Source organism: Pinus tabuliformis, chromosome Q, assembly GCF_031772625.1.
Source record: "Pinus tabuliformis cultivar Carrire ecotype Pingquan chromosome Q, CPIR1, whole genome shotgun sequence".
Lineage (NCBI taxonomy): Eukaryota > Viridiplantae > Streptophyta > Pinopsida > Pinales > Pinaceae > Pinus > Pinus tabuliformis.
Window position 1 is genome coordinate 837,554,558 of NC_142296.1, and position 22,120 is coordinate 837,576,677.

Below are 22,120 nucleotides of genomic sequence, written 5' to 3' on the forward strand. Positions count from 1 at the left end.
GGACACTTGAGGAAGCGAGCATAGCAGATGCTAGAGCTAGAAGGAACGAAAAATAGGATGAAGTCAAGGCATGGGAAGTGATAATGGAAGTTTGAGCTTCAACTCTATGATCATGTGGCTCTTCCTCTTTAATTTTTACAATCTATTGTAGATATGTGCTCTTGTTATGGCTATTTTATAGGGCTTATAGCATAAGTGTTATTAGTTCTCATGTTAGAAGTTTATACAAATATAAGAAGCTTGATTTTTGGACATGTCTAAGCTTTCAAGGCCTAGAACTAAATACATTTTGTATGGGTTATAGACCCAATTCTAATTTTTTATTTTAATATAAAAATCCCCTACCCGTTCCTTTTAAAAATATATATAATGTTTTAGACTTAAATTTCTTACTATACATACGATAAATCAAATAATATTGAATGCTAGCAATTTTCCTTGGATGTTTTTATTGCAATGAGCATAATCCAGGGTACTGAGAGTTTCTTCAAGGAAATGGATAGAGGGTGATATTGTGGAAATAATGCAATTCTTTGTTTTTCCACTCAAAGAATATCATAAAGATATTTTCAGCTTGTTTTCTATGTTTAAACAAAAAGGAAAAGAAAGTTTTTATGTTCCATTGAATAGATGTATCAATAATATTAACAAATATAAATAAAGGAATTCTAAAGTGTATATTGCTAATGTCAAACTTGTAAGGCGCATGTACCTAATTTTCTACTAGGGTAGTGATCACCTATCCAAGAGTAAGAAATCTCTTATTAATTTCCCCTAAATCCCTTGGTCTACACTGTAGAATTAATTTTTGTGAGATAACATCCAGAGAAGAGCAGTAAATTATTTACAGATATCCTTGTAGAACTAATTTTAGTGAGACTAAATCCAGGCATATTATCCTTCGATTTTACGAAATCCCTTTCTCTTGGCATACCTCTTGAGCACCCGAATGTGAAATGTTTCCAAAACCATCCATATCTACAAGATTAAGTTTTCCACATTTAATAAGTTCTTCACCCTCTAGAGTTACTTCTTGAATATGCCATGGTGATAAACAATGTCAAATGTGAGTGGATGAAAAATAAAATCATTGCACATTAGTTCACTAACAACTCAAAATAAACCTCAAATCCCATTAAGCGTAAAAATTGTATTCAACATACCTTCTTTTCATATTTAACAGATTTTCTACAGTTTGTCTCTTCGAGGATCATCTGACTAAAAGAGTGTAAATGTCATTGGAAACACAAACAAAATCTTGTTTGAGGCCTCTCACACACACTCTGCCCTTCATATCTCGCATAAGGGAAAATGAATTTTTTGATTTATCATCCAGGTGTCTCGGGTAATCATTCGAGGTCAATAAGTTTATTATTTCTTCATTGTAAATCTCTATGGAATGGCTCTTCCATACTTTAATCAACATCTTGGGCTTATAAAGTGTGAAATATTTCATTAGGAATCTCTCCATTCTACAAAGTAGACATGTTTTACGTTAATTATTATGTGCACTTACATATGTAGCCAAAATGCTCACATTTTCTTATTTCAAACCTAATCTCGTCAATTTTCCCTGTGTTTCAATAATGAAACTAGTTCCCCTTTAATTATGTCTACCCTTGAGGATCACCTTTTGGTTTCTAGAGAACCTGAATCTTGATATAATTCCCAAACATGGTCATCAACATCGTCTTTGTTTGACATCCATGGGAGCCTTGCTCATAATCATATGAGTGTGAATGCTAGTAAAGGTCAGGGATGAAAAACTAAATTGGCAAAATCACATGATAAGCCTCAGTTGGGTTTGGTTTCTGGGAAACAACTCTCTATTCTTGGGAGGCTTAGAGTAGTAGAAGCCCATGAAGTGGTTGCCTTATGATTATTTAGTCCTTTAATTTCTGGTTCCTAGCCAATTCATTTAAACCATTAGCTCTACATAGTTGAGTTGAGCTAAATCACATTATAATACTTCTTCTCCAAGAAAATCTAGGAGAGGGGGATGTGGTAGCAAGGGTGTTTGGGTCGTTGTTAGCTAGATTGGAGTTTGTTTTCTTAGATGTTCAAGGTAGATCTAGGGGTCTCACATTTGGATAGAACCCTCGGTTTGTTAAAGCTATAAGCACTTGGGGCTTGGACTCGTTTTTGGGTATGAACTTTTTATTGATTGCGATAAATAGAGCATTTATAGTCCTAAATGTTTATGGTCCGTATATGGAAAAGCATATTCTCTGGGGATCCCTATCTCAAAAGTATTGTTTCTCCTATGATGATCTAATAATTGGAGGGGACATAAATTTTCCATTGGGAGTAGAGGATATTTGGGGATTGGGGGCTTAAGAAGACAACTCTACTAGTTTTTTCAATTTGTTTTTAATGGAGCAAAACATAGTGGATTTAGAACATGTGAAATTAAAACCTACTTGGAGGAATGATAGGAAAAGGGACGATATGATCGCTAAAATACCTGATCGTTTTCTGGTAACTAAAAGATTAATGGAAGCTCTTCCATCAATACATCAACGGATTGGGGTGGGTGTGTAACATCCTCCTCCCACATCTACCCAAGCAATTGGTCAGCCAGGGTAAACATGCGATGAGACACTACTATGATTGGATTCAACCTCCTATATGACCTTAAGGAAGTGGAATAGACAAAACAAGACCTTACTGGCCTCCCTCGGGTGCTTCAAGACCCGCAGGAGCTCATCCACCACTCCAGGTGCCCAACCGCTGAGTTAACCTAGAATTTCAATGAATTAGACCCATAGTCACTCCCATGACAAGGCATGTATGCGACTGTAAACCTATAGTCACTCCCATAGTGCCTGCGAGGGAGAGACCACAATCTTTATCAGCCAATTCTGTGCCAGATACTGCGATATTTAAGCCACTTTTTCAAGGCTAGCCTCCAAACTAGTGCCTAGATTGTTGAGAATCTCCAAGAAATTAAATGACACCAAGGCAAACCCTCTAACACAAAAATTGATCAATGGATTGACCTTACCAAGCCTAACCATGACAAACATTTTTTCAAACACTTATTAAATATGTAACATACAGGTGTAAATAACATATTTGAGCATAGGGGTCTCATACTTATCTAAGATTCGGTATGAAGCATTATCTCCTTATCACATTAGATGCCATTTCATCAATTAGGTCATATAGACTTTGATCATTCAATAAAATGTAATAACATTATGAGATCCATACATAATTTTTGTCCTAAAATACATACATAACCAACATAGTAGGAACATAAATACCAATGAAATCATAGCCATATGAACCACATATAATCCATCATAATGCTCATAGATATACAAAGAGAAATAACCTTTCATTACTGATGCAAAATCCAAACATGGGATGGGACTTCCACGTTCCACTCGACCATAGAATGGCTGAGGCCAATATTTCTTCAGCCATTCACCCTTGTGCCATATTCCAAGCATGAATGTGGGATCTTATAGAACAGATCAATAAAAACTCATCTAGGGCTTCTAGAGGCCATCCACCTAAACCCATCAAATAGTGATTCCACCTGATGGCTGGACATCACAAAACCATCATAAGATTGGTCTCCATCCAAACCTTCTGGGGCTTCCAGAACATTTGTCCAACCAAGGCTAAGAGGACTAGTAACTCAACCAATAGCTTATACAGGGCTTCCAGAGCGTTTGTCCAACCAAGGCTTCCAGGACTACCAACCCAACCCACCTAGGGCTTCCAAATGTTTTGTCCAACCATGGTTTCTAGGATTAGTAACTCAACCCAAGTTGTTACAAGGCTTCCAGAGTGTTTCTCCAATCAGAGCTTCTAGGACTAATAACTCAACCCAAGTTAAGGAAACATGAGAACCAACCAAAAGAAAACAATTAAAGTAAACCCACAATCACCATGGCTATCCAGGAAAAGGAAAGGCTAGGAAATCCATTGTCAATCTTTGCCATCCTCCATGCCAATGACATATCACAACCAAAAATCCACATGCATATTCCATGCATGCCAGAACTAGTGAAGCAAGCATGCATGCAACTCGGTACCTACAAGCGAATTTGATGTAGTTGTTAATCCCGATGCCCTCTTGCACTTTCCTTCTCTTCCTTTCCTTTCTTGCTCCAAGAATCCAAATATGCCACACCCTCTAAGAGTGCTCCAAGAAAACTCTAAGTATCCAAGAGTATGAGAGAGAGAGCGAATAATGAGAGAGCTCCAACACTGAATTGACCAAGTCTTGCCCATTAATCCTCATAAGCCTTTTTATTATTGAGGCCTCTATTTTCTTTATTTTCCTCCTCACATGCAACTTGTGACCTTTCACCTTCCTTTTCTCCTAATTTCCATTATTTTCATAAATAAAATGCCAATAAATCCTTCATGCCTTTTTAAGGCCTTTTCCATTTGCTTTGCCAATTTCCTTAGCCATAATAAACTGAATCAACACCCATTAGGATGTTTCCCCCACCATTCATCTTGGAATACATGTCCCATCACCGTGGCCTTATATATATTTCTACATGAATTTTAAACAGGGTTGTTACAGAACCCTCCCCCTTGGGGGAGCACCGTCCTCAATGTTCAATGAAACCTATAACCAAAAAGACTGCTAAAAACAAAACATATTGCCCATGGAGATTGATAACACAACTCGGTGCAATATTTACAATGACCATTGTTGAAACATGGAAATCATACCATTTACTAGAGCTTTATAACATAGCTCATTATGGTATTTACAATAACCACATATACACATACACATTTTCTTCAACCAACAAATAACCATATTGTCTATGGAGCTTTATAAATCTAGCTTGATACAATATTTACAATAATATACACATATACACATATGCGCATTTCCTCAACTAGCAAATAAAAAGATAAGATGTATGCATCCATAACAAGGGAATAGAGAGGCTCACACCTCCACGCTCAAAGTAATACTAGGATTCACCTCCTTCCCAGGAAGTCCAAAATCAACTGCAAAGTCAAATTTGCATCCAATATCCAGCACTACAATATTGCACCACTTGTCCTCTTAGTGAACAATTACCTGCTCATTATTCTAGGGCGCACTGCCAATGTGCATCTGATTCCATCTAGAAATGCTAATAACCAAAACAAATCTATACCTCACCTTCCCTTCTCTGCTAGGCATCCCCTCAAGCACTCTGGTTACCCCTTTGTTGATGGTGTTGGACCCGCCAACATGTAAGGGGATCTTCCCGGTAAGAAGTCCTAATCAGACCTCAGACCGTTTGGTGTAGGAGTCCCAACAGTGGGTCGTACGGTAATGGCTTGACCACGATTTCGCATAGAGGCAAGTAAGATGTCCCTATTGGTAGCAAGGGTGTGACAGTTGCAACGAGACAAGGAAGGTGCATGAACAGTTCTAACACACAGAGAGTTGGGTGAGTGCACCCCTTGGAAACATTTGATAACACGTGGCTTGGAATGGAAAACATGAGCGAAGATGCATCACAGACTGGAAAGCAAGTTAGCTAACAATCCAAAGTGATGGTTAAACCAATCAACACATTTCAGTAAGATTCATACATACTTATACAGAATAGTCCATACATGCACGCGTAAGCAAACATATACATATACCATTTAGAGTAAACAAGATAGCTAGAATACAATATGACATATGCATGAAACTTGTTGGCTTTGTTATATTAAGAAATGTAAGTTTAGTCATACAATACATATATGTCCAACCACTAGTTCCGATAGCGGAATGTTATAGCCACAACTGCCTACTTGTCCAAAGAGATATACTAGCTCTGCGTAGTGGAGAAACCAAGGTGTGTTACAATACTGTCTAAGCTCTCTCTAAGATAGTGTTATCGGAAGCTTGGCTAACCAAAAGCCTCTACAATGAGTTATGAGGGACTATTTATAGTAAAGGGTGGGGTGGCCCTTGACATTCCCCTTTGTGACAGTTCATCAACCCTCACAAATCCTCATCTACTCTATGACTGTTACATCCAACTATTGAAACTTGAACTTACACTTGATAAGACGTTACATTACAATGCAAATGTACCCATGTGAGACAAAACGGCTTGAGCAAGCCATTCAAGACATCACTAACACTCAGACCGTTGTGCTGAGACCAACTCTTTGACATCCTTGTGATGGTCGATGGTGGCGAGCTGATGCCAATCTTGGTCATCCGTGATGGTGTCTGTGTGCTCAATGGTGACATCTTGCTGAAGCAAACTCTTGCCTCTGTTGCATCCGAGTACACTAATATCACTCCTCCATCCAACTCATCTGATAGCATGTGCATGGTCTTCTTGGATGTGGCCGAACCGGCAACGCATCGATGCATAGTGTCTATGTTGATCTTCAAGTGTGTGTTAGTGGTGATGCGCACCAACAGTCAAACTGCATGTTCATCCCCAGTCGGACTTGCTTCTTTTCTTTGCCTCAGTGATTGTGCCAAATGGTTGGATCGCATGCGTGCGCACAATGACATGCATGATGCTGAATTCCCTTGCATGCAATCAACAACACTGCTCACCTTGTCTGCTCCGTGTCAGTTGTTGGGATGAATCTATAGCTTGTATGGGCATAGTTTCATCCGTCTGTGCATGGTGCGCCCCCTATTGTACCTGTTCCTTCTACAACTCATTCTCTCATCTATGCAGCTCTTGTTCTTCCTTGATTTGTTTATTAAGCACATGCAACTCCTTCTCTGTTCCTTTCTTTGCCTTCGCACAATCTTTGAGTCGTGCTGTCACCTCATACCCTCGGTCCCAAAAGTTGCTTTCATCACAAGTGTATCTGCTTCAGCGTCAAACTTTGTTCAACCTCTGTGTTCTCAAAAACCTTCCTCTTGCGTTCGTTGCATGAAGGTATACAGCCTTCAGTTGTTGATGATGGTGCTGCTTGCTGTGATACTGCTACCATCTTAACTTGATGTCCTTGTCTACAAACAACTTGATGTCTTTGTGGGTAAGCATGTTCATAGACACTCAATCGGTTGCATCCCCAAGTGTGCTCTAAACGGTGTCTTCAACTCTTCTCTCCTGGAAAATATTAGTGCTACTGAGAGGTAGATGAACACCTGTGATACCTGGAGGCATGGAAACACTCATGGCAAGCAATCTATGAGTCGAAAACCAAAATGAACTTGAGAACTGACTTACAACATGCATGTGTAACTGATCATAAAGGTTACACAATTTTTGCCGAGAGGTTAGGAGACTGACTACCAAAACTGTGCAAGTCACAGTCCAGGCTGTTAGGAGGCTGAATGACTGCTGGAACTGTGCAATGCATAGTCAAACCTATCCTGTTGAGGATTGAAACTACACAAAGCACAATTTCAATTAGTAGTGACATGCAACCAGCAAACTCCATTGTGTTATTTATGGGGCCAACAGGACACGGCCTCCAAGAATTGTGCAATGCAATCCTGGAGGTCAGTGCTAGGCCAAAATTGCACAATTTCTAGAGGGAAGGGAGAGCCTTCTCTTTCGAAAGTGCGCAATGCTAGACAGGCAAGGCACATTCCTGGCCAAGGCAGCCCAGTTGGGCTGATGGGAAACTGAAAACATGAGAAGTCTGAATGCATGGTGAGATGAGTGCAAACAAGAATGAATGGTCATACATGCAAACAGAAAGTACAGGATTCAGAAAATGGGAAATCATGCATGTGTGTGAAGCGAGTCCCCGCAATGACGATCATTCGTGCAAAATAGTGTCATGCATGCGACAATAGTGAGATGCGAACGAAAACTGAAATGGTGCTTCTACAAGCTAACATACATCAAAACAAGAACAATCACTCGCTGAAATCAAGTAGACAACACTCACATGAAGCGAAACACAAAAAGCGACAGAAACTCAACGCGAGACATGAAAAGAGGGCTTACCCCAAAAAATTCGAGTTGAATGTGCCGACGACTCCTAGATGCAATGTGGGATGTCAGAGTTGCAAGTTCAATGTGAAGAATGAGCTCTGCAGCGTCTAGTTGATGAGTTTTGATGAAATCGAGGTTGTGATGCACATGTCAGAAATCTAGGAAAAGTGACACTTGTCGAGAGGTTTCTGAAATGATCCTTGCATGTAATCTCCAACTGCTAAAAATAGATCCCTGAATCAAGGGATGCCTTTACATGTTGCCCTAGGAGAAGCAGTCTATGCATGCAAATCATTTTTTCTTGGCCCCGAAGGGAATTGGTCAACCCAACTGCACATGCAATAGTCTGCTCAGCTAAGGGGAAAAAATGTGCATTTTTGGGAGGGAGATGGGCTAGCTTCGTAGAGGGATTCCATAATTTCTAGGCAGAGTAGCTTATTGCTACCGAGAATTGCACAATTTCTTAACCGAGCAGTCCTACTGGGAGGAATTGCATAATATTTCCAATGAATAGTATAGGCATATTTGCACAATTCTGGAGCCTAGCAGGTTTCCAGACATAATTGTGCAATTTTTGGAGGGAAGGTTGGTTCCCCTCCAAAATTGCGCAATTTCTTGAGGGAGATGCTCAACCTACAGCTGGACCAAGTCCGAAGAAACAGACTGTGGAGGGGATGCAACAAGCTCTGATGCACAGGCTAGCATTCTGCAATAAAATCGCTGGCAAGACATTTTGCTGTGAAAGATTGGTAGGGAGGCTCCAAAACAAAGCTAAGGCAAAATTTTGGATGGTGGTTGTAGCCGCTACAACACTTGGCAATACACTGGTAGAACTCAAGCTCTCTGAATGGACCTTGTTCGTGAAAAGAAAGTCTAACACCTCTGGAAGTATTGTTCAGTTCTCAGTTTGTCTTGGTTTTCACACTTTCTTGATTGTAGGCCAATTGGTCCAATGGGTCCAATGGGACCCATTTAAATGGAACTTTCGGTCAAAACACATTGATCCTTCGTAAATTGATGGGTAAATTGATGGATGCTTAATCGATCGTATAAAGTTAAATGGAGTGAACTTTAGTTGAAAACCTCCTGAGATGAAAATCTCATATATAAAAAATAGATACAAAACTACGAAAAAGCAATAAGCACCAATCCCCATGTCAATATAGGTTTAACTAGGGCTTAAGAATGTTTAACTAAGCCTTAACTATTTAACTATGCCTATTAATTGACATGGACCACAACATTTAGGGAGTGAGCTCAGTTCACATTATTGGACAACTTAACCGTTGCCTAACCCGTGATGAGATACAGTAATACCCCCCACGCGAGATATTAAAGTATCACACCGCTCTCGCTACCTAACAGTGCAACATTACGTAGTATCTACCAAGCTCTTAGTCGATTGACACACATTTCAAGCCAAGGAAAAATAGTTTTTTTGATTGGGGTTGAGGGGTATATTGGTGCACAGGTAGTATATTCTTCAGAGTCTTAGTTTCATCTCTGGTGTTGCTCTGCTGCCAACAAGCTGGTACAGTACCCCGACGGAGTCACACAGTAACATAAGCATCGCTCCACTACCAGCAAGCCTGGACAATACCCCGGTGGAGTTACTTGCATCACCTCTCCACATAAGAAGCATTTCTCTTATTTCGCCTTATTCATTTTTCATTTGGAAATTTTTCACTTTTCATTTTTTCATTTTCCATAACTGTGAATATCACTTATTCATTTCAAAGGCGAAAGAGGGATCCCGACTTATTGAGAGCAAAAGAGGTTGTTCCTTCAGAGAAGTAGTTTTTTTATACCTTTGACATGCTTGTTAAGGTTTTTCCCCTCACCTTACTCTACTTGACCGAGCTGCAAAGGGTTAACCTAAAAACAAATGAATAGAGTAGGTGACACCAGTTAGCGTGCAAGCGTTGTGTTTTCACCAAGGTTCACCTCGAACAGTGTGTATTTTCCATCGATGTATCATGGACTAAAAGTAACAAGTTCTTCATGCAGAGGCAATATGACATATAACCAAGTAGTGATAGTTGTACACGACTTCTTATACTTTTACCCATCTTGTTTCAAGAGTCATGCATGGTTTCATGTGAAACTGACCTACGAACCAAAACAAGAAAACAAAAAACAAAGCAGAGTAGAAGCATAAGTAAATGCGAAAGAAAAATGAGTAAGAAAACAAGCAAGTAAAAAAACAAGTAAAGCAAAGAAACAAAGCAAACAAGCATGAAAGCAAAAAAACTGAAAGAAAACACTACTCCTACTCCTAAACTAATGGTGTGTGGGCCTGATCATGTGAAGTGATACTTCTAATATAGCCACTAGTGCATTGGTTGACCCATGTTGGTGAAGGCATGGTTCGCGAACAACACAGTTCTGCGAACTAGCATATGTGAAAGATACAATAATGAAAATAGACACACTCCGAGCTTACAAGCATCCACAAAACAAAAATGAGTGAAAGAGCATGACATGCACTCTGTGGACTTGCCATGGTGCCATGCTACACTGTGTGCATATGTTGAGTGTATGCATTTCCTTGACTGTGACATGAAAGCAAAATGTGAGAAAGGTAGACCACTTTCATTGCGCAAGTGTGCTTGCTATGTGAGATTCCTCCAATGCATGAGCGCTGGGATCGTGTAGTTCGAGTGGAGGAAGTGAAATATAAGTGTTGGATTGTTCTTCAGTGCATACAAATGAGTGATGAGGAGCCTCAGGTGTTTGAACAATTTCCTGATCAGAAGTGAGACCAACCTTAAGATAGCGAGGGCCTGACATAACCATCAGCTCGGGCTGAAGTGCCTCGACAGTCTGATGGGTTTCGACTTCGTCGACAGATATATCATCATAGACCAGTGGCTTAGATGGATTAATAATGAGTGAACCAACATCGTGATCAAATGATGAGGTAAAGAGATCATGACAGCCAAGATCAAAAAACTCAGGATGTTGGTTGACATCCCTCATGATTTGATGAATCACACAGAGGGGTAGATGAGAAGAAAGGATGTTCACCCTCTATGTTTCTGGAAAAAGGAGATGAAATATCAAGTGGATTTTCAATGAATGATTGGTCCTCTCCATTGTCAGATTATGGACTGATATCCAGTGTGTCATACGAATGATCAACAATGGGTGCATCCCATAGATGGATATGCACATGAAAAATCAGGGATGGCACTATAATCAAGTATGTCAAGAAAAAATGGAGGAGGTACGGACAGACAGGGATGGTCCCTTGTTGCCTATGGATTTTCAAGCTCCCTATCATGCTCTTCATGAATGTATCACATGTTGGTTGTGCAACACCAACTCCATCGATAGATTGATCCTCTTTCAAAACAAGTGTAGAGTCCGGAATGGAAGAACACAAGACAGTGTCATCCATAGGATGATCAGAATACGAAGACGAAGGTTGAGGTACAAAATACATATGACGAGGTATGGGACTCGCAATCAAGTTTGCGCGAAAATCAGAAGGAGCGATGTCGGGAGGATGTGACAGCTCAAAAAATGTGTGTTCATGCTCTCCCATATCACTTTGCGATGGTGGAGTTGTTTGACGAGGGGATGGTGAAAATTCACTTGTGATAGCGACCGTATCCATTTGTGATTGTGTAGCTCAATCACTGAAGAATGTTGAGTGGGGTTTGAGTGTGAAATTCTTCTTGGGATGGATTGACCTATTAAGACACTAATCGAATCTATCCCAAAGATAAGGAATTTAATCTGGATCTTTGGAGCTTGAAATTGAAAATCATGGAAGCGCTGTGAAAAATCCATAAGCGATTCATGTGGAGCCTTCCATTGTTGTAACATTTTTTGGTCAAGATATTCTAGATCAAAATGATAGAAAGTATCTTCAATGAGGATCACAGAAGTGCTCAAGTGAGTGCACGCTATCAGCCGGTAGGATGCACAACCAGTGATATGAAGATTCGCGAAGTGTGTATGCAAGCAGCAAACAGGCATGTTCGTTAGAACATCCATCATCCTCGTGAAGCAAGGCAAGGAATTCATGTAAGAACTCAGGCCAGGCCACTTCGCCTTCACCACCATACGTGAATGTAGACAAGATATCAAAGAACTCCCTCGTGATTGTGACATATTCGGCATGCGAAAAACATCATGGAGGGAGGACAGTGCAAGACTCCATGATAGATATGTAAAGCTTCAAAATAGGATGAAAGGGCATAGCTTGTCATCTAGCCCTCCTTCTAGTGCCAGAAATGTTGGCAGTGCTAGACCCTCCAACATGTCAAGGGATCTCCTCGGTAAGAAGTCCCAATTAGACCTCAGACCATTTGGTGTAGGAGTCCAAGAAATGGGTCGTATGGTAATGCCTTGACCGCGATTTCGCAAAGAGAAATGTAAGATGTCCCTGTTGCTAGCAAGGGTGTGATAGCTATGGCGAGACAAGGAAGGTGCATGAATGGTTCTAACACACACAGAGTTGGGTGAGTGCGCCCCTTGGAAACCTGTGATAGCACGTGGCTTGGAAGGGAACACATGAGCGAAGATGCATCACAAACTGGAAATAAAGTTAGCTAACAATCCAAAGTGATGGTTAAACCAATCAACACATTTCAGTAAGATTCATACATACTTATACAGAATAGTCCATACATGCATGTGTAAGCAAACATATACATATACCATTTAGAGTAAAAAAGATAGCTCGAATACAATATGACATATGCATGAAATGTGTTGCCTCTGTTATATTAAGAAGTGTAAGTTCCAGTCATAGAATACATCTATGTCCAACCACTAGTTCTGATAGTAGAACTTTACAGCTACAATCGCCTGCTTGTCCAAAGAGATATACTAGCTATGCGCAGTGGAGAAGCCAAGGCGCATTACAATACTGTACAAGCTCTCTCTAGGATAGTCTTATCGGAAGCTTGGCTGACCAAAAGCCTCTACAATGAGTTATGAGGGACTATTCGTAGCAAAGGGTGGGGTGGCCCTTGACATTCCCGTTTCTAACAGTTCATCTACCCTTGTGACTCTTCATCTACTCTATGACTGTTACATCCAACTATCGACACTTGAACTTACACTTGACAAGACATTACATTACAATGCACACGTACCCATGTGAGACAAAATATCTTGATAAAGCCATGCAAGACATCACTAACAATCGGACTATTGTGGTGATACCAACTCTTTGACATCCTTGTGATGGTTGATGGTGGTGATTGATGCCAAGTTTGGTCATCCATGATGGTGTACGTGTGCTCAAGGGTGACATCTTGCTGAAGCAAACTCTTGCCTCCGTTGCATCTGGGTACACTGATATGGCTCCTCCGTCCAACTCGTCTGATAACATGTGCATGGTCTTCTTGGGTGCAGTCAAACCGACAACACACTAATGCATAGTGTCCGTGTTGATCTTCAAGTGTGTGCTAGTGGTCATGTGCACCAACTGTCAAATTGCATGTTAATCCCCAGTCATACTTTCTACTTGTCTTCACCTCAGTGAGTGTGCCAAATGGGTGGATCACATGTGTGCATACAATGACATAAATGCTGCTGAATTCCATTCCATGCGATCAAAAACACTGCTCACCTTGTGTGTGTTGTGCCAGCTGTTGGGATGAAACTATAACTTGTATGGGCATAGTTTCACCCATCTGTGCATGTTTCATCCCCTACTATACTTGTTCCTGATGAAACTCATTCTCTCATCTATGCAGCTCTTGTTCTTCCTCGTGTTGATGCTTCAGCACATGCAACTCCTTCTCTCTTCCTTTCTCTACCTTCGCACGATCTTCGTGTCGCATTGTCACCTCATAGCCTCGGTCCCAAAAGTTTCCTTCATCTCAAGTGGATCTGCTTGAGCTTACAACTTTGTTCTGCCTCTGTGTTATCAACAACCTTCCTGTTACTTTCGTTACGTGTAGGTATGATGCCTTCAGCTGCTGCTGATGGTATTCCTTGCTGTGATGCTACTGATGGTGTTGCTTGTTGTGATGTTGCTGATGGTGCTGCTTTCTATGATGTTGTTTCCATCTTACCTTGATGTCCTTGTCTACAAACAACTAGATGTCTTCGTGGTTAGGCAAGTTCATAGACACTCGATCGACTGCATCCTCAAGTGTGCTCTGAACGGTGTCTTCGACTCTGCTCTCATGGAAACCATTGGTACTGCTAAGAGGCAGATGAACACCTGCAATACCTGGAGACATGGAAAGAAATCTATTAGCTGAAAACGAAAATGAACTTGGGAATTAACTTGCAAGACACCTGTGTGACTGATCATGAAGGTTGTGCAATTTCCACTTGGAGGTCTGGAGACTGACTGTCAAAACTATGCAAGGAACAATTTGGGCTGTTAGGAGGTTGATTGGCTACTGGAATTACACAATGCACAGTCTAGCCTAGCCTTTTGAGGACTAAAACTGTGCAATGCGCAATTTCAGTCAGTAGTGATATGCAACCAACAAACTGCGTTGCGCAGTTTCTAGGGCCAGCAAGACATTGCCTCCAAGAATTGTGGAATGGAAGCTTGGAGGTTAGTGTTGGGCCAGACTTTCGTAATTTCTGGAGGGAAGGGAGAGCCTTCGCTTCCAGAAATGCGGAGTGCTAGCTGGGCAAGGCATGTTCCGTGCCAAGGCAGCCCAGTCCGGCCAACAGGCAACTGAAAACATGAGAAGTTTGAATGCATGGTGAGAGGAGTACAAACAAGAGTGAATTATCATACATGCAAACAACAAGTACAGGATTCAAAAAGAGGGAAAGCATGCATGCGTGTGAAGCAAGTCATTGCAACGACGACCGTTTGTGCAAAATAGTGTCATGCATGTGATACTAGTGAGATGTGAATGAAAAACGAAACGATGCTTCTACAAGCTAACATACATCAAAACAATAGCAAGCGCTCACTGAAATCAAGAAGATAACACTCACATGAAGCGAAACACAAAAATCAACAGAAACACAACGCAAGACATCAAAAGTGGGCTTACCCCAAAACAATCGAGTTGAATGTGTCAACAACTCCTAGATTCAATGTGGGATGTCAAAGCTACAAGGTCGATGTGAGGAATGAGCTCTGTAGTGTCTGGTTGATCAGTTTTGATGGAATCGAGGTTATGATGTGCATGGCACAAATCTAGGAAAAGCGACACTTAGCAAGAGGTTTATGAAATGATCCTTGCATGTAACCTCCAGCTGTTAAAAATAGATCCCTTAATCAAGGGATGCATTTTCATGCTGCCTTGGGAGAAGCAGTCCATGCATGCAAATTAGTTTTGCTAAGCCCCGGAGGGAACCAGTCAACCCAACTGCACATGCAACAGTCTGCTCAGCTGAGGGGAAAAAATGCACATTTCTGGGAGGAAGCTGGGCTGGCTGCCGAGAGGGGTTGTGTAATTTCTGTGCAGAGCAGCTAATTGCTACTCAAAATTGTGCAATTTATGGGTTGATCAGTCTTGTCGGGAGGAATTGCGCAACTTTTCCAGTGAACAGTGACAGGCAGATTTGCGCAATTCTGGAGCCCAATAGGCTGCCAGACATAATTGCTCAATTTCTGGAGGGAAAGCTGGTTCCCCTCTAGAATTACACAATTTCTTTAGGGAGCTGCTCAGCCTGCAGCTGGAACAAGTCCGAAGAAACAAAATGTGAGGGGGATGCAACAAGCTCTGATGCACAGGCTTGAATTTTGCAAGAAAATCACTGAAGCTTGTGTACTTGACACGGCAAGACATATTGCTATGAGAGGTTGGTAGGGAGGCTCCAAAATGAAGCTAAGGCAAAATTTTGGAGGGTGGTTGTAGCCGCTACAACACCCTTCCATGCAGTCACTCACCTTCCAAGTTCCGTTGGCACCCCCATTCTGCGTAGTCCATCCCTTGGCAAGGCTTCCACACATCGGAAGATACAAAAACCAAGGCATATCCCTACCTCAAAAACATCATACCGGTCATAGCATGCTCATGGAAATCAATGGACATTATTGTGCACCGGTGTCCCACAATGGCACTACTCTTGAAGGCTTTACCAACATATTGTTGCCTATTCAATTCCTTTGTTTTTGCTACTAGTTCTTGCAGTCGATTTTGGACACTCAACCAGGCATGCTCATGCATTCCTATTCCAAGCACATAATTTCCATTGATTCAAAATAAGTTGAAATAAATTCAAATCATACCTCATTGGTGGCCCGTCAGTAAGGTACATTTTCAATTGTGTTCACTTCCTATCACAACAAGTCAAACTACCATATTTGACCAAATCATCATGTATAAACATATCACATCACGTTAGCTCAAAACATAACTATCATAGATCAAAATCATAAATCACATGTAACCATCATAAACCAGAATCATAGATCACATGTAATCAGCATAGGCCAAAATCATAAATCACATGCATAATAAAATTGAAATGAGATACTTATTCTTTAATCAAACATTAGCTTCTGCCTTTGTCCTTATTCCATATGCACTTTGCACTGGTTGCCACACCTGACAACACCCAATGCCTTCTCAACAACCATGTGCACATACCCATAGTGTGTAATACATACATACAACCATGCATGAAATACAACACCATACGATACATGCACCTACTCCTGATATACAACACATATGCCTATACCCAATTCATAACACAATACCATACATACTCCTACATCTGGTGTACAACACGACACAACACGTATATGTACACAATGTACATCACAAGACATGCATCCACACACAACGTGTGACACCACAAATGCATACACATACACCTGATATACAACACAACTCATACATCTATACCCGATGTACAACACCACACAATACATGTACTTACAACTGGCGTATAACACAACAAAATACATGTACTACATAAAGTACAACACATGGAATACACATGTCACGATACCATGACTACACAATGCACATACATAGTACTACATGCCCACAACACCTCATGTATGACATGCACGTAATACCACACATACACTAGTACCATATGTACAACATGTACACAGTACCACATGTACAAAGCACCATCTGCACCATGTGTGTATAGCATCACAAGTACATAGAACCACATGCACAATGTGTACATAGCACCACATGTACATTGCACTACTTGTACAATGTGTACACATGTACACAACTCTACATGTACACAACGCCACATGCACGACATGTACACAACACTACCTGCACACAATGCCACTTGTACAACATGTACATAGCACTACATGCACATAGCACAACTTGTACAATCATGCACACCACACCATATGTACATAAAACCACATGTATAACAAGCATGCAACACCATATGTACATAACACTACATATCCAACATGTACATAGTATCATCTATACACAACACCGCATATCCAACATGCATAGAGCACCATATTCACACAACAACACATATCCATCATGCACATTGTACAATATGTACAAAATACCGTATATCCAACATGTACATAGCACCATCTATACCCAGCACTAAATATTCAACATTCATACAACATTATCTATACTAACACCCTTTACATAATATTACATAAACAACATGTTCACACACTACATATGCACAATACTACATACTGCACGACCATCACAAATGCAACATGTACAACATGTACGACATATGCACAACAATAATACCACACATATGAAACCACACTACCTCTACCAAGAAACCTTGCTTCCCGTGTCTTATCCATGCTTGTCCCAACATGCCATAGACCAAACTGCTTTCATTTCGTTGATGTATCCCTCAATATAGCCTGTCCATAACATAGACACAATATAATCACATAATATCAACTCATAACCACATGATACTGGCCTCATATATTTTTCATGACTATTCTTCCATTTGATTCCTCATAAACCAGGAACCTCTTCATGTCATTCACCTGCATAAGAAAGCATTCCTCCACAAGAATGATCCTTGCCAACCTGTCAGATAGTAATATAGATACATGGATACATACATATATAATCATCAACATAAAACAATCATCATCCTATCAAACAACGACATATATGTATACATATATAAACATCAACATAGTCATGATCATAACATAATTACTAGATAACATAAGGTATAGGTTAAGAAAAATTCCTTTATCCATGCACAACATTGCGAATAATCGTTCCCAATCATAGCCAAGGCATCTGACACCTCAGATCCATTTACTTTACCTTTTCTAGTTACCTTTCTCATGACTATACTGCCATTGTCCATTTACACTAGTGAACCCAACCAGTTCAACTTGCAGTCATAGCTTACCTTCCATTGTGCTCACTCATGCACCAAGCCTCATCTGTGTCTTACATTACCTATTGGGTACCACACAACTCTCCTTGAGCTCCATTAAATGTCCTTCGTTCCCGACCAATTCCCAAGACTCAAAAAATAAAAGGAAAGCCAAGAAACAAATAAGGAGGATCATTAAAATCATTAACAACAATACAGGACCACAACCAAAGTGGCATGGCCATGCACTAAACACAAAAAACTGCAAATCAAGCGCAAAAAAATCAGAAAAGACCAAAGGTACAAGACTAATAATAGTCACCATGACTCAATCCCTATGGTTCCAAAGGAAACTCAACTAGAGCCTTCTTCAAGGTTTCATACAAATCTCTCTTGCCATGCAACTCCCTGCATCATACTGCCATAAACACATAATTGTTAGTGCATAAATAAACATAACAATACACCAGTTACCTCATTTTTTTTGCCAAGCACGTTGCTTGAAACTGAACACATCCACGTCATCTCTCAAGGGACTCCAATCCTTTGACATATCCACCTATAACTAAAGACTAGCTAATATACCTATTAAATACATGTTCATGAATACAACATGTATCCACATAATGTTAGACAAGATTAAGGTTAAGAAGACTTCATGCAGGAAAAACACTCATTCGTTAGGAATTAGGGTTTCCAAACATAGCCAAAGGAATTCTTGTCCAACTCCTTCCTTTTACCTTTTTAATTTTTTGCAATTCGAAGCTTAGTATGCATTGTCACATCAACCAAATTTTAGTGATATATACACATCAACTATTACCTTGTCAGGCTAATACCAACATGCTTCCCACAACTGCTCACACATGTCAACCACATGTTCCAAATATCAAGACAATCATATCTATCAATTGAAATAAACATTTACCAAGACTAACAAATATGTCATAATCCATAGTCAACTCATATTCATTAGACATAATGCCACAACTATCACCTACTACACTCAAGTACCTATCATTTCTCTCAACACATATGTATTAGTACAATCATCTTAAAACAAGATCATTAGAACACATACTCATATTATGCAATTCATCAAACATTCAACCAACTTGCAAACATACCATGTTAAATGAATCAACCAGATGATGTAATAGACACCAAACATTCGAACACCAAATAGATGACATAATCAAACAACCAAGCACCAAATATATGACTTAAGCGTACTCATACCTTAGTGTATTCATGGAAGGCTATCTTTCATGCACAATTAATCTAGTTTAGCATGATACAACTTCACAACATATCAACTCAAACCTAAATCATGATATCCATAGCAGTAACTAACTAACATGTTCACATCATAAGCTCATAAGAATTTGTCATTCATGCATAACAATCACATATGTACGATCAATACAGATTAGTACAACACCATATCACAGATATGTCGGCTCATACATGAATATCACAACCATGACCATTTGCATAGGTCAAACCATGTTAACACAATATATATAACATCAAGATCTTCAATTTAATGAACATAAACATCACGCATATGACCAATCCAAATTACAACATCAAGATATCAATGAAATAACCCTAATTATCAAGTTAACTAACATATAAAAACAATCAGTTGACATATAACATGCTCATCAACAACATATGACCTAATCATCAAGCTAACTATCATATAACAATAAGAAGTTAACCTATAGAATTCCCATCAACTACATATAACATGATCATCAAGTTATCTAACATAAAACAAAAATAGCAATGCATACACCATAGGTTACTACCATCCTTGAATATCTAACACATGTGCATATAACTACCTTGATCAACTAACATCTATCATGAATGTAACCATAATATCAAAAGATATACATAAACCTAATGTATATAAAACTAATGCAAGTAAATATCCTTAACTTACATACATTCATGCCAAACATACCATACCTGTATAGCGGTCGACTCTTACCCCAAAGTCTAATGTTGCAACCTCACTTTGATAGTCTGTATCTCCTTCTCTATCTTAGCCAACACATTAGCATCATAAAAACCAATAGCATCATGATGACCTAAATTGCATGCAATGACTTCACAATGCATATTTGACCTACTATTCATGCATAACTATAACCAAGACCATACATACATAACTACTGCATATAGACATATAACACATGAGTACCAAACCATATACACATCATTCTACCTAGATTCCACTCATCAATCCTTGACCATATCAACTACACAAACCATGACCTCATGCATGACAACAACAACCACCTCATGTGCATTTGATAACATGTGAACACCGACCTTCATAACAATGCATAAGTCATCCATAAACACATGAAGACATACTCCACAACAACACCTTCAACCTTCACATGGCGACATCACTACAACCATGCTCAACACCATGCAAATGCAACAACCACATGGACTACATGCATAAGGAAGACATATGTAACCAACATGAATGCATGACCAACACACAGCAAAAGGCGAGTGCAACCATGCTCTGATACCACTTTGTAACACCCTCCTCCCACATCTACTCAGGCAATAGGCCTGTCAGGGTAAACATGTGACGAGAGGCTAATATGATTGGATTCGACCTCCTATGTGACCTTAAGGAAGTGGAATTGACAAAACAATACCTTACAGACCTCCCTCAGGTTCTTCATGACCCTCAGGAGGTAATCCACCACCCTAGGTGCCCAACCCCTGAGTTAACCTAGTATTTCAATGAATTAGACCCAAAGTCACTCCCATGACAAGGCATGCATGCGATTGTAAACCTATAACCGCTCCCATATTGCTTGCAAGGAAGAGACTGCAATCTCTATCAGCCAGTTCTATGCCAGAGATTGCGAGATTTAAGCCACTTTTTCAAGGCTAGCCTCCAAACCAGTGCCTAGAACTTAATGAGACTCTCCAATACATTAAATGACACCAAGGCAAAACCTCTAATACAAAAAATTGATCAAGGGATTGACCTTACCAAGCCAAACCATGACAAACATTTTGTCAAACACTTAGTAAATATGTAATCTACATGTGTAAATAACTGATCTGAGCATAAGGATCTCATACTTATCTGAGATTCTTTATGAAGCATTGTCTCCTCAACATATTATCTTCCATTTAATCCATTAGGTCAGAGATACATTGATCATTAAATAACAAGTAATAACATGATGAGATCCCTACATAACTGTTGTCATAAAATACATATGTAACCAACATAGTAGGAACATAAGTACCAATGAAATCATAGCCATATGAACCACATATAATCCATCATAATTCTCATAGAGATACAAATAGAAATAACCTTTCATTACTGATGCAAAATCCAAATCTGGGATTGGACTTCCACGTTCCACCTAATCGTGGAATGGCTAAGCCAAATCTTTCTTCAGTCATTCACCCCCATGCCATATTCCAAGCATGAATGTGGGATCTCATAGAATACATCAATCTAAACTCATATAGGGCTTCAGAGGCCATCCACATCAACCCATCAAACAATGATTCCACCTTATGGTCGGACATCACAAAACCATCATAAGATTGGTCTCCATCCAAGCCTTCCAAGGCTTCTAGAGCATTTTTCCAACCAAGGCTTCCAGGACTAGTAACTTAACCCACAACTTATAAAGGGATTTTAGAGCATTTGTCAAACCAAAGCTTCTAGGACTAGTAACTCAACCCACCTATGGATACCAGAGAGTTTGTCGAACCAAGGCTTACAAGACTAGTAACTCAACCCAAGTTGTTACAGATCTTCCAGAGTGTTTGTCCAACCAGGGATTCCAGGACTAGTAACTCAACCCAAGATAAGGAAACATGAGAACCAACCAAAAGAAAACAATGAAAGTAAACCCAAAATCACCATGGCTATCCAGGAAATGGAAAGGCTAGGAAATCCACTGTCAATCCCAGCCATCCTCCATGCCAAT